This window comes from Neophocaena asiaeorientalis, unplaced genomic scaffold, assembly GCF_003031525.2.
Source record: "Neophocaena asiaeorientalis asiaeorientalis breed wild unplaced genomic scaffold, Neophocaena_asiaeorientalis_V1.1 scaffold50, whole genome shotgun sequence".
Taxonomy (NCBI): Eukaryota; Metazoa; Chordata; class Mammalia; order Artiodactyla; family Phocoenidae; genus Neophocaena; species Neophocaena asiaeorientalis.
Window position 1 is genome coordinate 1,751,656 of NW_020172717.1, and position 18,742 is coordinate 1,770,397.

Genomic DNA, 18,742 nt, shown 5'->3' on the forward strand with positions numbered 1-18,742 from the left:
AGGGGACTCGAAAATTATTTTAATTAGCTTCAGTGTGGATTGTATTTGAATTAGCTAAGTCCCATTCATCAGAAGCAGTGCAGACTATTGTTCTAAACTTCCAGACCTTTATGCTTGTCATCTAGTGAGGTGAATAATGAAAATAGATACAGGATATTAAAAATTCACAGAAGAAAAAAAGCTTTGTGTTGACAGTGTATCTCCCAGTAACAGATAATACCATATGGCTAAGTCTATAATTGAGATATATTTTAAGATTTACTTTTGAATAGGTAATGCAGGTGCATGCCACACAATTCTAGATATAAAATGGCGTACAATAAAAAGCTAATTTCCTGCCTTCCCCTCTCTTATAGTTACCTAGTTCTGCTTGCTCAGTGGCAATCACTTTTTTGGTCTGTTCTTCCCGAGATACTTTATGCATTTTGCAAACATAGGTGCATGTGTGTATGTGTTAATTTGTACATAACTGATAGTATACCATTATATATTGTTTGGTACCTTACTCTTTTGTTTATTTGTTTAATATATCTTGGAGACCATTCCTTATCTTTACACGTAATGCTATCCCATTTGAAAAAAATGGTTTCATAGTATCTCATTGTAAGGATAAACTAAAATTTATTTACTAGTTACCTGTTACTGGTGGGTTTAGGGTTAGGACATTTCATTTAAGGTGAAAACCTTTTGCTTCTCTGAAAGAAAGTTTCAATAAGGATACCTGTATAAACATCCTACATATAAATAACTAGAAGTGGAGCTACCAAGTCAAAGGGTCTGTACACTTTAAATTTTGATAGGTATCGCCAAATTGTCCTACCTATATGTTGGGTCAGTTTACAGTCTAGCCAGCAATGTATGAAATTCCCTTCTTCCCACACTGTCTTCAACACTGTTTTCAAATATTTTGATCTTTGCCTAATAGGTTAAGTGGCATTTCATTATAATTTTAATTTACATTTCTCTTACAACAATGAGGTTGAATATCTTTTCATATGTTTAAGATCAATTCACATTTCTTCTTTTAGTGAGGTATCTGTTCCTATTCTCTGCTTTTTCTGTTGGTTTGTTGAGCTTTTAAATTGTAAGACCTCTTTACTAAAGAAATCAATTCTTTGTCTGGAATATGGGTTGCAAATATTTTTCTCCAATTTGTCATTTTTTTAAACTTTGTTTTTGCAACAACTCAGAAATTTAAGATATTGGTCAAATTTATTGCTCTTTCCTTTTTATTCCTTCTAGATTTTGTATTGTACTTAGAAAGGCCATACCCACTCTGAGATGAAAAAAAAAATTCTCCTGGGTTTTCTTCTTACGGTTTTATGATTTGATATTTTAGATTTACACCTTTGATCCATTTAGAATTAACCTTATTAGAAGGTGTGAGGTAATGACCCTGTGTTCTTATTTTTCCCACTGGCTGGCTAGCCAGTGGTCTCACAATGCAGTACTTTGTAAGATGGTTTTAGAATAGTGTGAGGAGTTTGATAGCAGTGAGAGCAGGTAGGAAGGTGCTCTGGAGGATCCAAGTGATGAATTCTGACACTTTCCTTTGCCTGAGCTGTTTCTCCCTCCTCCTTCTTCCTGCTCCCACCTGGGCAGCTCTTGATTTTTGTTGCCCTAATTCCTGGATATTCCTACAAGGGTCTCCTACCCCCGGAGTGAATTGGATTAGCCTTCCTGCTCCCTGTTGGAAGAAAGGAATGAGTAGGTACAGAGCACGCATATGTCTATGTGGTGAGGCCTTGACAAAGCTGGAACTAAACCAAAGGTGCTTTTGAGGCTGGATGGTGCATATTATTTGACATTCAAGCTTCTTGAGACTTTGAGTATAGCTTGACTTCCTGGGGAGGTCACAGAGATGCTCTTTGAGATCAACGACCCCTTATATTTTTCAAGTCGTTCTCCTGTTAATCTAAACAGCTGTTTACTGTAGGACATTGTTTAGAAGTTGGTATAATATATACTTAATGAATATGCTAGTGTTTCTATGTGTAAATGTATTGTTTATCAATACATATTACTTGTTTTGCCGATCTTTAATCTTCACCTAGTCTTTAGTGAATAGGGACTCCGAAGTCAGCCCTAAGGCTGACATTATTTCTCTTGTGGCAGCAACTTTCTTAGGAAGGCATAGGTGATTTTTAAAATTTATTTATTTATTTATATTTATTTTTGGCTGTGTTGGGTCTTCGTTTTTGTGCGAGGGCTTTCTCCAGTTGCGGCGAGCGGGGGCCACTCTTCCTCGCGGTGCGCGGGTCTCTCACTGTCGCGGCCTCTCCCGTTGCGGAGCACAGGCTCCGGACGCGCAGGCTCAGTGGCCATGTGACTCACGGGCCCAGCCGCTTCGCGGCATGTGGGATCTTCCCAGACCGGGGCACGAACCCATGTCCCCTGCATTGGCAAGCAGATTCTTAACCACTGCACCACCAGGGAAGCCCCCATAGGTGATTTTTAAAAAAATTATTTGAAAGAAAGTTTGGCAGAAAGCATGGCATCTAGAAAGCTGAAGCTGGCACCAGACTTAGTTCCCTCTTCTTTTCTCTTGGTAGACCCCTCCTTGATCTCACGCACAGCCTCTCATCCCCTTGAACCTTTACCCTTCAACCTTCAACCTTTCTCACCTTCGTAATGCCTGCCCTCCAACTTATTAAACACATACAAGCTCCTCATCATTACAAAACAAAGATGTAAACCAGCCTCTCCCAGGCTTTCCAGCCCCATTCTAAACTGGTGCACGCTCTCTTATCCCCCTTCTTATCCAGATTTCTTGAAGGAATAGTCTGCTCTTGCTACCTTCACTAGCTCACTCCTCAGCCTACTGTTGTACAGGCTCACCTCTATCATACCATTAATGTGACTCTTGTTTGGGTCAACGGTGACATCCTCTAGTTGCCAGATCCAATGCGTGTTTTCCAGTCTCTATTATTATGGAACATTTCTTCTGTTTTTGTGCATTGGGCACTACTCATCATTTCCTTCCTTTCAGTTATGACTTGTTCCCCTCTTTCTCTGGGGGTCTCAAAGACCCTCTTTCTTTGAGAGTCTTTTTCTTTTAAAGTTGGTTTCTTTTTTTATAAATTTATTTTATTTTTGGCTGCATTGGGTCTTCGTTGCTGCGCACGGGCTTTCTCTAGTTGTGAGCGGGGGCTACTCTTCGTTGCGGTGCACAGGCTTCTCATTGCAGTGGCTTCTCTTGTTGCAGAGCACGGGCTCTAGGCACGCGGGCTTCAGTAGTTGTGGCACATGAGCTCAGTAGTTATGGCTTGCAGGCTCTAGAGCTCAGGCTCAGTAGTTGTGGCGCACAGGCTTAGCTGCTCTGCCGCATGTGGGATCTTCCCGGGCCAGGGCTCGAACCCATGTCCCTTGCATTGGCAGGCAGATTCTTAACCACTGCGCTACCAGGGAAGTCCTAAAGTTGGTTTCTTTTTCCTCTTGCCACTTCTTAAATACCAAGTGGTCCCCAAGGTTCTGGCTTCAGCCATTGTTTTTAGTGCTTCACATACTCTCTGTGGTTGATACCATGCACTTTTGGGGTACTAACTGTTGTATAATTGGAAACAATTCCTCTATCTTTATATTCCAGCACATCTCCACCCTGACTCCTAGATTAAAAAATACAGCCCCCTACGGGGGCCCCACAGGTCCCCAAACACAGGTGATGACTGGATTCATCATCTACAGTTACATTAGCTCCTCCTCTTTCATTCTCCGTCTGACTCAATACATCATCTTTCATTCAGTTGCCGAGAAGGGCCCCAAACCAGAGGCCATATTGCCGCTACTCTTTTCCTCACCCTTATATCCAGTGAAGCACTAGCTCCTGGAAATTTTAGCTCCCCTGCCTTTTTTTTTTTTTTTTTGCGGTACACGGGCCTCTCACTGTTGTGGCCTCTCTCATAGGCTTCGGATGCGCAGGCTCAGCGGCCATGGCTCACGGGCCCAGCCGCTCCGCGGCATGTGGGATCTTCCCGGACCGGGGCATGAACCCGCGTCCCCTGCACCGGCAGGCGAACTCTCAACCACTGCGCCACCAGGGAAGCCCCAAGCTCCCCCTGTCTTTTATCTATTATAAAAGATATTATCTATTCCCTCTCCTCTGCCACAGCTCAGGTCTTCAGTCACTCTTGCCTGGACTATTATTATGAGCACTTCGATTTTGGTCTGACTCATTTTTCATAAAGTTCCCAGAAGTATCTCTTAAAAATATACAGTTGACCCTTGAACAACATGAGCTTGAATCCTACGTGTTCACTTATGTGCAGTTATTTTTTCAATAGTAAATAGGTCTGTGGTTGGTTGAATCTGAAGATGTGGAGAAACTGAGGGTATAGAGGGCAGACTGTAAATTATACATGGATTAACCCCCCACATTATGTCTATTACTGGTCACTCCCCTTTGATGGCTCCTTGTTGCTTGTGGGATAAGGCCAGTCTTTGGGTGGTATCAAAGGACCCTCTGATCTCACATGCCTACCTCTCCATCCGTCTCTTGCTACTCCTTCCCTGGAACTATGTTCACATACCCCAACGCTGTAGTCCTCTGGCCTCTATTCTTTTAGCCTCTGTTTCTTTGTTCAGGCTGTCCTCTCAGACCATCCCCATCTATCATTGCATGAAGTGATGTTTGATCTCTCCTGGATTGGCTCAGGTGTCACCCCATGGGGAAAGTCTTGCTTTCTGTTTAGGTAGCCTTCATAGTAGATTCAAAATACTCAGTGCCTATGTAGTTGTCCTACTCCTTTCTTTTTATTCTGAATAATTAGTGTTTAAACATCTCTCCCCCTATACTGGGCTTACGGGCAGGGATAAATATTTTCATTTTGTATCTCCTCTGCTGAACGCAGAACTTAACACATGTTTTAACTCAGTCAGTGCTTATTAACTTAATCTTGAATGAGTGAACGAATGAATGGTTGAAATTCAACAGCTATTTCTACACAGATAAGCATGACATTGTTGAGTTAGGAAATATCTAAGGAAGAATTTTTTAATTAAACCATATATAAATACAGATTCACATGCTTGCTCATATTTATCAAGAATCTGAAGCAGAGAACCTTAGAGAATTCTACATTCCTTTGCCATTCCATTTTTCCATTGGTCTGATTTTCTTTGAAACTGGTATTTGTTGGAGACTGTTAAACATACTTGTATCCTCTTATGGTGATGCTACTTAAAGATAGAGATTAAGAGAGGAATATTGGCAAATGTAGATTGGCACATTGAAGTGGCTTCTTTAAGATTTGCTTTCAAAGCTGTTCTAAACCATTTTGATGAAAAAGTTAACCAGTTTTTTTGAGCACCCAGAAGGTACAGATAGCTTACTCCACTACCAGGTGATATTACTTGAAGAAAGGGATATAGCAATTGTGGTACCTTTATGTGAATTTCTCTGTGGAGCAGTTATTCTACAGAGCAGCGCAGCTCTTGAATTAGTGTGTTACCGGTAGAGTTTCTTAAAAGACTCTGTTTATTGGTTGACACTGTAATAACAGCACTGCATGCCCAGTGGCTGATATACAGTCTTTGATCATTGTTCCATATTACTGAACCTTCATCCACAATCAATCATACAGCACAGTCAACTGCATTAGGAAATGAGGGCCAGCTTTTGTTCAGCAATGCAGTTGATAAGTTCAATTTTCTAAACCGGGAACTAGGTGATGATAGGGCTAGTCTGTGTTCAAGTGGAGAATAATTTATTGTGATTTTTGGCATGCAATTTCACCCCTGCTGGTCCAGAAACTCATTACATGGTGGAGGTGATTGCTAATCAAGATTTCTGGACTCCACTCTCTCCCTGATAAGTCTTCTCACCCCTTCCACTCTCTGTATTTTATCCCAATTTTCAGCTGATATCAGCATGGAGCAAGTCTTGCCACACGTAATAAAACATTAGGGAGGGTTATTGATATTTTAAAATATTAGGGAATAGTTATAAATCATGTAAATGATTTTCCTTTGTTTGGATTTTCTAATCATGACATCTCTGTAATGGGAATGTCTGAATCTGAGGCATTAAGGTATTAAAATGGTCCATTATCTGGAGACCCATCTTCTCATTGGTCTATAAAAGCTTGAAAGGTACCTTATCGTGCCTATTCCATAGCCATCCATTCTGGAACCATAACAAAGGGCAGCAGGGTAGAGCTAGTTGGTATGGAGCTGTGTTTGTGGCTGGCATGGCGTTTGTAACTGGTATGGGGTATTTCTAGGGCATTGGGAAACATAAGGGAGAGGGGATGGATGAAATGGGATTTAGAGTGGAACCACACAGGAAAAATGTTACATGTGTTTTTGCTCTTAGTTATTTCACAATACTTATTATTAGAAAATAAAAATTGCAATATGGTATGTAATTCTGATACTTAAATTCATTAAAATGAAATTAGTAGCAGTTAATTCATATTTCTCCCCAAACAATAGCATTTATACTTTTGTATATTTTGCACAAATATTACACCTTCTGTTATCATCTTAAACAGCTATTTATTTTGCAGATAATAGAGTGTGACTTCTTTATACTTGCAGGGTTTTGTGGTTGTTTTATACCTATGTTTTAGCAAAATCTTAAGGAACAATGTTATGTGTAAATAACTGGTGCGTGTGTACGTTCCTAATATGTTAGCTGTGTACCAAAATGTATATTTTTATAATTTATTTTTAAATGCCTCCAGAGAGGGTTGCTGTTTAAAGAAATCCTTAGTGAAGGTTTTTGTAAAGCAAATTCTCACCCCCTAATCAGGATGTTTATGTGTTGGGTTTGCTGAAAGCAATGGATGCAGTTATATGTAAAATTCAAATAGAGTTTTAGAATCCAACAGAAAGCACTTAAGGATTGTGGATAAATTCCAGGGTACAGTTATTTTGCTTTAATCCTCAATGAAATTTTTTTTTTTTTTTTTTTTTTTTTTTTTTCTGTACGCGGGCCTCTCACTGCTGTGGCCTCTCCCATTGCGGAGCACAGGCTCCGGACGCGCAGGCTCAGCGGCCATGGCTCACGGGCCCAGCCGCTCCGCGGCATGTGGGATCCTCCCGGACCGGGGCACGAACCCGTGTCCCCTGCATCGGCAGGCGGACTCTCAACCACTGCGCCACCAGGGAAGCCCCTCAATGAAATTTTATAGCACAGAGTGGCTTTTTTCCACACTGGAAACTTATATAACATTATATACTACTTTACCTCAATTAAAAAGAAGAAAAGAGCTCTGAAGTTGAGAGTCTATTTAGATAAGAACACATTGCCCCCTCCAGCCCTCTAGGCCTGGGCAGTGGCTCCCTTACCCACAGAGCTGTACGGCCTGTGCAGCAGGGCTGAGCAGAGCCCAGTCTGGATGTGAGCCTGTGACTTGCTGGGCCTCTCCTTCTACATGCAGGAGCAGCACTTTAGTTGTGGCAGCTCCAGGTTGAAATTTGAAGTCATAAAATGTTCAGGATGTTTTCTTTTCTCAAATGAAAATGATGTTTGCTCCATGTTTTACCCAACCTTGCAAAGAGATGTGCAGATCAGAAACCAAAACGTGTCCAGCTTCAGTCAGGAGAAACTGTGCCATGTCCTTTGATTGGCACTTTCCTTGGTCTCGCATTTCCTTAAAATAACTTGAGTTTGTGTGGATTTCTGGCTCCAAATCACAACTAAAAATAAATAAATCTACTCTAAAACGTTTAAAAAACAAGGAAACTCAAACCACAGTGTGAACAAAAATGATTCTCACAAGAAGCCAGCTGACAATTCCTTCAGGTGCTTGTTACATTAGTAGGTGGCTGATTCCACCTCACTTGGCATTTGGTAAAAATGTCATCACATCTGTGGCAGGCCAGGTGCCCTCATATCATAACTTTACCAATTGGCAGGCCAATTAGTAGAGTTGCTTTCTGGGTAGGGCGAAGATGGCCTTGCTCCCTAACTCTGAGCTCACTTATCCAATCTTCTTTGTGGCTACATTTGAGGATTTTGCTAGAGTTTAGAAAAAAGTTGACTTTTATTTTTTCACACACACACACTGTATTTTACTTTCACAAGAGATAAATAGACTGACACCAAGCATTGTAAATGGATGACCACAACAAAAGCAACAGTGATTGCAATTACCAAACACGAAACACAGTCATACTATGTCATAATATTGACATTCAGTCCAGGAATCCTCCACTGTAACAGCTCCTTTACTTTGCAGTGAAAATTGATTTGTATATTTTTTGCCTCTGAGTCCTTGTGGGATTTTTTTTTATTCAAACAGAAAGTCATAAAAATTATAATCATCCTTATCAGTCCATTCAGTCCCATGTAATTAATTTTTTTCATCTTGATCTTTTGTTAGCACTTTTATGAATTCATCAGGTTTCCATTAGAGTTCTGAAAATGCTTATTCATTCAGTTCAGCAGTATAGTCAGTTACCAGAAACCTGTACTTGTCAGAGTCTTTTCCATGAATTCCTTGAAGATGAAACCCTTTTATAGGAACATTTTTGCAAAAGCATCAGAGTACACCCAGAACTGTCTGTAAATGACAAAAGACTTAAAAATGACCACGGTTAAAGATTTGATGAAAGTTCATAATAATGCAATTGACAAGGGAATTTAGTTATTTCTGAGATATACATTTTAAAGTAATACCTAGAATTATGACTTAAAACATTATAACATATAAGATTTTTAGAAATTTCATGTAATGTCTGAAACATTTATATTAAGATATTTCCATACAAATAGCCCAAAGAAAGTTTAGTGTTAGTTGTTCTTTTTTGTTTGTTTTTTTATACTGCAGGTTCTTATTAGTCATCAGTTTTATTTGTTCCATTGATATATGTTTCTCTTTTTGTGCCAGTACCATACTGTCTTGATTACTGTAGCTTTGTAGTATAGTCTGAAGTCAGGGAGCCTGATTCCTCCAGCTCCGTTTTTTTCCCTCAAGACTGCTTTGGCTATTCGGGGTCTTTTGTGTCTCCATACATATTTTAAGATGATTTGTTCTAGTACTGTAAAAAATGCCATTGGTAACTTGATAGGGATTGCATTGAATCTGTAGATTGCTTTGGGTAGTATAGTCATTTTCACAATATTGATTCTTCCAATCCAGGAACATGCCATATCACTCCATCTCTTGGTATCATCTTTAATTTCTTTGATCAGTGTCTTATAGTTTTCTACTCAAATTTACTGCGGCTTGACTTGTGACCGAAAATGTGATCTATCCTGGGAATGTTCCGTGCGCACTTGAGAGAAAGTGTAATCTGCTGTTTTTGGATGGAATGCCCTATAAATATCAATTAAATCTATCTGGTCTGTTGTGTCATTTAAAGCTTCTGTTTCCTTATTTATTTTCATTTTGGATGATCTCCATTGGTGTAAGTGAGGTGTTAAAGTCCCCCACTATTATTGTGTTACTGTCGATTTCCTCTTTTAGAGCTGTTTGCAGTTGCCTTATGTATTGAGGTGCTCCTCTGTTGGGTGCATATATATTTATAATTGTTATATCTTCTTGGATTGACCCCTTTATCATTATGTAGTGTCCTTCCTTGTCTCTTGTAACATTCTTTATTTTAAAGTCTATTTTATCTGATATGAGTATAGCTACTCCAGCTTTCTTTTGATTTCCATTTGCATGGAGTATCTTTTTCCATCCCGTCACTTTCAATCTGTATGTGTCCCTAGGTCTGAAGTGGGTCTCTTGTAGACAGCATATATATGGGTTTTGTTCTTGTATCCATGCAGCAAGCCTGTGTCTTTTGGTTGGAGCTTTTAATCCATTCATGTTTATGGTAATTATCGATATATATGTTCCTATGATCATTTTCTTAATTGTTTTGGGTTTGTTTATGTAGGTCCTTTTCTTCCCTTTGTTTCCCACTTAAAGAAGTTCCTTTAGCATTTGTTGGAGAGCTTGTTTTGTGGTGCTGAATTCTCTGAGCTTTTGCTTGTTTGTAAAGCTTTTGATTCCTCCCTCAAATGTGAATGAGATCCTTGCTGCGTAGAGTAATCTTGATTGTAGGTTCTTCCCTTTCATCACTTTAAGTATGTCATGCCACTCCCTTCTGGCTTGTAGAGTGTCTGCTGAGAAATCACCTATTAACCTTATGGGAGTTCCCTTGTATGTTATTTGTCGTTTTTCCCTTGCTGCTTTCAATAATTTTTCTTTGTCTTTAATTTTTGCCAATTTGATTACTATGTGTCCAGATTTGTTTCTCCTTGGGTTTATCCTGTATGGGACTCGCTGCGCTTCCTGGACTTGGGTGGGTATTTCCTTTCCCGTGTTAGGGCAGTTTTCGACCATAATATCTTCAGATATTTTCTCTGGTCCTTTGTCTCTCTCTTCTCCTTTTGGGACCCCTATAATGTGAATGTTGTTGCGTTTAATGTTGTCTCAGAGGTCTCTTAGGCTGTCTTCATTTCCTTCCATTTTTTTTTCTTTAGTCTGTTCCGCAGCAGTGAATTCCACCATTCTGTATTCTAGGTGACTTATCCGTTCTTCTGCCTCAGTTATTCTGCTATTGATTCCTTGTAGTGTAGTTTTCATTTCAGTTCTTGTATTGTTCATCTCTGTTTGTTTGTTCTTTAATTCTTCTAAGTCTTTGTTAAACATTTCTTGCATCTTCTCGATCTTTGCCTCCATTCTTTTCCCGAGGTCCTGGATCATCTTCACTCTCATTATTCTGAATTCCTTTTCTGGAAGGTTGCCTCTCTCCATTTCATTTAGTTTTTTTCTGGGTGTCTTATCTTGTTCCTTCATCTGATATATAGGCCTCTGCCTTTTCATCTTGTCTGTTTTTCTGTGAATGTGATTTTTCTTCCACAGGCTGCAGGATTGTAGTTGTTCTTGCTTCTGCTGTCTGCCCTTTCAAAGCTGATTTTTATGTGTGATTCTTAGCCCTATAGAAGTAAGAGAGCCACAGATACACAGATGTGTGTGTGTGTGTGTGTGTGTGTGTGTGTGTGTGTGTGTATTATGTATTAACTGACATTGGTTGTCTTAGAATAAGGCAATATGATTTATGTAATATTACTAAGTAGTAATACTTAGTAACATTATTACTCATATTACTAAGTTTCAGTATTACCTATATAAATACTCAATATATGTATGTGTGTATAGTTAGATAATTTATAAAACAGAAAAAAAGCACTATGATAAAATAGTGGACAATTTAAATGGGAAGAAAAAAATAACAATTTAAAGGCAATGTGGCCCCCTTCCAGTGAACTTTGTCAGGTGATGTGGAGGGCAGTGACCTAAACCTCAGCCCCTCAGGGTCATCCTGGAAGTTTGCAGAGAACCTAGATGTCCTTCCTGGTGAGGTCCTTCTCCTCTAATTTCAGATGGAATGAGGAAGCTGACGTCAAGTTGACAAATGGCAGTTTGTTTAACGATCTATGGAGAAATTTTCTAAAACAAGAGTTGCTATTCTAGATTTGGAGTTCGTGTATGGAATTACGGGTCTCTGACCCTTGAAATTATATTCAGACTTTTTTTAGGTATTTGTATGTGTGTGTATTTCTCAGGATAGGTTTGTATGTGTGTGTATTTTTCTGGGCATGATTCTGTACTTTTTATCAGATTCTCAAAATGAAGTATGAATACTCCCATGTTGGTCAAGCAACCACGTCCTAAACCATTTAGGGTTTTAGATTGTAGGGATGGTAGATTATATTATTGTTCAAAACTTTTCACTGCACCTCCCTGTTGGCCCTTTCCTGCAGGAGGTTTAGAGTCCTACTCCACTAATGTTGGAATTGGTCATACGACTTGATTTGGCCAATGAAGGGCGAGTGGAGGTGACCAATGCCACTCCTGAGGAGTTTTAAGAGCCACTGCGTTGTTCCATCTTTACTCTTTTACCTCTGCCACAAGACTGACATTGTGTAGCCCAGAGAGGGGCTGTGCCTACTGCCTGGCTGGGGATGAAGATGCCACAGCTGAAGCTGACTCTTAAACATGTTACTTGAGGGAGAAATAGACCATATTGTTGTAAATCATCGAAATTTGGGGATTTTTTTGCTGCTGGTAGCATAATTTAGCCTGAGCTGAGTGATCCAACAGGTGACAGCCTGAACTCCATTCAGAATCCAACAGGGCACACTGTGGTTTGGCACATTTAGAAGTGACACATTTTTCTCTGGGTTCTGTGTGGTCTTTCAGGGTTTCCCTGTGGAGTCAGAAATAAGACCTCAGTCCTGTGGTTAGTCTTTTAAGACTCAGAGAGTTCATTTTCTTTGGCCAGAATCCTTCTCTCTGGAGGAAGAGAGCCACTCTGGGCCTGTTTGTTCTCTCTGCCCAGCAGCTAGTGTGTGCAGGAAAGAATTACTGATACAAGGAGTGTCTGAGGTCAGGAACAGCTCTCAAGCATAACGTAAACCACCTAACACACTAGGTATCAATATATTGAAAGATTATGGGGTGTATATCATTTGTGGTGCAAAGTATACTGCAGATTCATTTTCTAAAATGCTTTCTTACTCCAGGCATGACAGGGGTGAAGAATAGGTGTTACTACAATAGAGCACAATGAAAGGCCACCCACGAAAGAAAACAGATTTCAGAGGTGACTCATAAACAAAGTACTACCTTCGAGAAAATAAAGAAGCCATCCATTACCCACATAAAGTGCGTAATAATAAGTACAAGCTCTTCATCACCTCATGTTTGTCAGTTAGAGGTCAAAACTCCCACATGGGAAACACTGCAGAACCTCATACTTTAGTCAGTGTGCTGCATCTAAATCAAAGAGCTGTTCTGTCTTTGGAGAGATTTATTCCATGCCCCAGATTCTTAACTATTGCTCCCATTAAGTAGTTTCAGTTTTTAACAATCTTATTGTTTAAAAAAATTCTGTACTAAGTTAATTATCCCTATTGACATAAAATGGGGAAACTATTTTCTAGGAAAACACATCACTAGAGTTACTGATAACCCAGGTGGAATAATAATTTCTTCCTAATCTAGTACATCTAAGAAAATGTTCAACTTCTTTTCATCACAGATTGTAAGACTTCATTTCATTTCCTTTATGGTACTCATTCATTCATTCATTGCCTACTCTTTGCCAGGGACTGTTCTTGGAGCTGGAGCTCAGCAAGACTCTGCCCTCAAGGTGGTTACATTCTAATGGGAGAAGAAAGAAATTAAGTACCGAGAACAAAAACAAATAGCAAATGTAATATGTCAGATGGTGATAAATACTCCGAAAATAATAAAGCAGAATAAGAGGAGATAGAGAATTATGTGCATGGGATACTATTTTGTACAGGGTGGTCAGGGTAGTTCTCACCAGTTGGGGGCATTTGAAAGTCCTGAGTGAAGTGAAGGACTAACCATGTAAGTGTCTTTTCGAAGAGTGGGAAGTTGGATTTATGTCTCATTTTACTCAGCTGTATTTCTGGGGAGTGGTATGTAAATTGAGTTTTATTTTAAGCATATTATGGAAACCTCTTATGACTCTTTTCTCCTAAGTGAACCTCTCTCTAAAATGAAGATCCCATTGGTAAAATGAACAATTATGCCTTAAAATTATCTGCATCATGTGTTTAAGTTTCCACACTGAATTCATTTTAAGTAGGTTACACAGGTTTTAAGGTAAGATGTTATAGATAAATGATGGACATGAAGAACAGTTTGAGTGAAAATTCTTGGATATAGTTTTTTAAAAAAAGATATATCATTTTAAACTGTGTATAATAATAAGCAAGTCAGCAGTGTTGCATGGTTGAGGCTCTTATATTACCTCTTTGAATTAATAATCAGAATGTTTTATTATTGGCATATGCAAATCACATAAATACTTTCAAAATATCTGACAGCCCTTAAAAATTGATTTGCATAGTTGGGTTAGCATTCTCTTTGTACTTTTATGTACTCTGAGGATGTTCTGGAAATAAACGTTTTTCAAAACAAATGAAGACATAACTCAGGCCTCAGGAAGGTTATCACAATTTCCAAATACAGGTGTTTAAACCTGGAAGACTGTGCTCTGCCCTTTAGTTTCACCCTTCCTGGATTCAGTAATTGTTTTGGAAAAAAAAAAAAAAAGAAACAAAACCTGTTAACAGAATATAGTGAATTATCAAACTTGTCATCATCTCATTTTAAGTAACCCTTTGTATAATAAACTTTGACTTTATGACAAAAGTTGCATGATCTGGTGGTTGCAGTTCAAACCTTGGGGAATGTGAGCTTTGATTGCCATTGCTATTTTAGAACATTAAGGTGGTTGTTAATTGTAGAAGAGCACAACTGGTGTGAAGGTGAGCAATCAGTATAAGAAAATACTGGTCCTCACCCCTTTCACTCCCTGCAGCCTTCCCCTTATCCCCTTTCAGTAGGTACAGTAAATGTCAGATGCTGAAGAGGTAGAATTAGATCCATCCTTTTAGCATTTATTACCAGTGTCAGGATTGGACGTTTTTGGGGGAGTGCTTGTGTGATACAGTTATTTTCCTCCCTTCCCCACCACAGAAGAATACTTTGAATTATCCAGATCATTACACTCTTTCTGTGACAAGTTTACCATTTATAGCCTTCTTTCTTAGGGTTACCTGAGATGGTGTTTTTGCATGTATTTTTTCTGTTGAGTTGAATAACACAGCTGTTACTTTTAGTATGTAAAAACATTTGTCTCTTCATGGCAGAATGGTATTTTATAAGCAAAACATTTCATCTTTAATTTACAGGTGTACCAGACCAAAGCTCTTTGTTTTAAAAAAATGTCCCAACTTGGTTTATTTCTCTTTTCTAAGAAATCTGTTTTCTGTGTGTGCTGTCCCCTAAAGAGCTTATTTGTTCATATCTAGGCCTTGAAATAGGACTTGGCAGTATTATAAAATCAATGGATTCTGTTTAGGGCACCAAACACAATCCAGGTGGTTGAGATTGAGGGGTCAAGCTTTTATCCTGGTTCCATACAAGCTAGCTGGCTATCTGTGCTCCCCTCTTTTCAACCTGCTGGATGCTTGTTTCTAAAATGAGTTTTCTTGCACTCCTGACTTCTGTACCTGCTATATTAGTTTCCTAGGGCTGCTGTAACAAGTTATTACAAACTGGGCAGCTTAGAACAGCTGAAATTTATTCTTTTATAGTTCTGGAGGTTAGAAGTCTGAAATCAAGGTGTTATCAGGGCTGTGCTCTTTGACAAGGCTCTAGGGAAGAATCTTTCCTTGTTGCTTCTAGCTTCTGGTGGGTTTTCAGCAATCCTTGGGTTCCTTGTGTTGTACATGCGTTGCTCCAACCTCTGTTGTTATCACATGACATTCTCCCTGGGAGTGTCTGTTTTCACATGGTGTTCTTTTCTCTATATCTCTGTCCAAATTAAGGACACCAGTCATTGGGTTAGGACCCACCCTAATCCAATATGACCTCATCTTAACTTGATTACATTTACAAAGACCCTATTTCCAAACAAGGTCCCATTCTAAGGTTCCAGATGGGCATGACTTTTGTGGGACACTATTTAACCCAGGACACATGCCCAGAGTTATTTTGCCAAGAGCATATGCATGGCCAAATACAATCAGTACTAGTCTAGGGTTTTTGCTTTTCGTAAATGTTTCAAATACATAGCATACTTTTCTTCTTTTGTAAAGTTTTTATTGAGATTTAACATACATACAGAAAAGTCCATAAATTGTAAGTGAACAAATTTTAACAGAATGAACATAGCCATGTAACTACCACTCAGATCAAGAAATTGAGCATCACCAGCAACCCAGAAGCCTCCATCATGCCTTTTCCCAGTCATTTTCCCCCAGAATGACCTCTATTATGACTTCTATCATCAGCATGAATGAACTTCGCTTGTTTTCAACCTTGTGTCTGGCTTTTTGGCCCAGCTTTATGACTGTGAATTTCATCCATGTTGTGGTACATGGTTATGATTTGTTTATTCTCTTTGCTGCACGGTGTTCCATCCTACGAATATGCTGCTACTATTTTCCCGTGCTATTACTGATAGACATTTGAATTACAGTTTTAAAAAAATTATGAATGATACTTTGTGAATATTTTTGAGCATGTCTTTGGATGCACATATATAGGTGTCTGTGTTAGGTACAAGCTTAAGAGTAGAATTGTTAGGTCAGAGAATATGTGATTATTTATTATTAGCAGATACTCTCAGTTTTCCAAAGTGGTTGTACCAGTTTACGCTCATACCAGCAGTGTGTAAGAATTTCAGTTACTCCACATCTTTGCCAATACTTGAATTTTTTAAAAAAATTAGCATTTTTGGTAAATATATAGTGAGATCTCATTGTGTTTTTAAAAATTTATTTATTTATTTATTTGGCTGTGTTGGGTCTTAGTTGCATCATGCGGGATCTTTCCTTCTGGCGTGGGTTTTCATGGCAGCGTGTGGGCTTCTCTCTGGTTGTGGAGTGTGGGCTCTGTAGTTGTGGTGCACAGGCTTAGTTGCCCTGTGGCATGTGGAATCTTCGTTCCCTGACCAGGGATCGAACCTGCGTCCCCTGCATTGGAAGGTGGATTCTTTACCACTGGACCACTAGGGAAGTCCCTCACAGTGTTTTTAATTTGCATTTTTCTAATGACTAATGATGTTGAACACCTTTTAATGTGTTAATTTGCCGTTCGGATATCATCTTTTGTGTAGTGTCTTTTGCCCCTCATTTTATTGGATTTAGCTATCTTTTTAAATTATTAATTTAAAACAGTATTTTACATAGTCTGGATATGAGTTCTTGTCAAATATTTGTAGTTCAAAAATCTCTCAAGACTGTGGTTTGTTTTCTACCTCTTAATGGTGGCTTTTGATTGAATAGAATTTCTTAATTTTAATCAAGTCAGTTTACCTATCTTTCCCTCTATGGTGAGAGCTTTTTATATTGAAGGAATCTTTGCTTGCTCCAGGGTCATGAAGACATTATCATATGTTATCTTCTAGAAGAGTTATTTTTTACCTTTTACATTTATACCTCTAATCCATTTGGAATTGATTTATATATCTATGTGAAATAGAAGTCAAGGTTGTTTTTTTTCCCATGTGTATATCTAATTGACCTGACACCATTTATTGAAAAGGTCATGCTTTCTCACTTTTATTGAAAATAAGTATATTGCATATGTGTGGGCCAATTCTCGGGCTTTCTAGTCTGTTCTATTTAACTTTGTGCCAGTACTATTTTGTTTTTATTACTATAGCTTTATAAGAAATCTTGGCATCTAATAGCATAAAACCTCCAAGTTTTCTCTTCTTTTTAAAGAGTTGTGGCTATACTTGGCTTTTTACATTTTAATTAAAAATTTTGAATCAGCTTGTGAATTTCCAAAGAAAATACCTATTAGCAGTTTAATTTGGAGTTATTGAATATACAGATTAATTTGAAGAGAATTGACGTCTTTATAATACTGAGTCTTCTAATCATTGAAAATGGTATATTTCTCTAATTCAGAGGTTAATGATCTTTTTCTGTGAAGTGTCAGATAATACATATTTTAGGCTTTCTGGACCACATACAGTCTCTGTCGCTTATCCTTTTTTTTTTTTTGCGATACGCGGGCCTCTCACTCTTGTGGCCTCTCCCGTTGCGGAGCACAGGCTCCGGACGCGCAGGCCTAGCGGCCGTGGCTCGGGCCAGGCTGCTCCGCAGCATGTGGGATCTTCCCAGACCTGGGCAGGAACCCATGTCCCCTGCACTGGTAGGTGGACTCTCAACCACTGTGCCACCAGGGAAGCCCTGTCACTTATTCTTATTCTCCTTCCTTTTAGTTTTAAACTTTTTTTTTTGGCCACGCTTTGTGGCATGTGGGATCTTAGTCCCCAAGCAGGGATGGAACCTGTGCCACCTTCGGTGGAAGCACGGAGTCTTAATTACTGGACCACCAAGGCAGTCCCAGTTTTACAACATTTTTTTTTTTTTTTTTTTTTTTTTTACCACTGCGCCACCAGGGAAGCCCTTTACAACCTTTAAAAATGCAAGAACCCTCTTAGTTTATGGGCACTACAGAAGCAGACTGCAGTTTGTAGTTTGCCTATCCTTGCTTTGTTGATTTAGGTTTACTTAGTATATCTTAATTATGCTTTATAGTTTTCTGTGTAGAGCCCTTGCATGTCTTTCATTATATTTAGTCTTAGCTATTTGGTGAGTTTTGATACTATTGTAAGAAGTATTTTCTTAAAGATTATTTTTCCAATTGTTTGTTGCTGTGTATAGAAATAAAATTGATTTTTATATACTTTTTGTCCAGTGGTCTTACTAAATGTATTTATTAATTGTAATAGTTTCTCTGAGATTCTTTTGGAGTTTCTACACATAAATTATGTCATATGCTAACTATAGTGTTCTTTATCTTGATTTCCAAACTTTATAGCATTTATTCATTTTCTTATATTACTGTACTGGCTAGGACTTCCAGTACAAGGTCGAATATAAGTGGTGACTGTGAACATCTTTGTGTTTTCAAGAAGACATTTACATGTTACAGTTATGATATTAGCTATGGGACTTTTGTGGCTACTAAATTACGGTATTAGCTATGAGACTTTTGTGGATACTTTAACCAGATCAAACATGGTTCCTTCTATTCCTGGTTTTCTAAGAGTTATTTTAAAATTGTTAACAAGCATTGAATTTTATCAAATTCTTTTTCTGTATCTATTAAGATGATCATATGATTTTTCTCCTGTATTAGTTAATGTGGTATTATATTATAGTTTTCAAGTTATATTTTAGTTTCAAATGTTAAACTAACCTTGCATTTCTAGGGTAAACTGTATTTGATTATTGTGTATTATT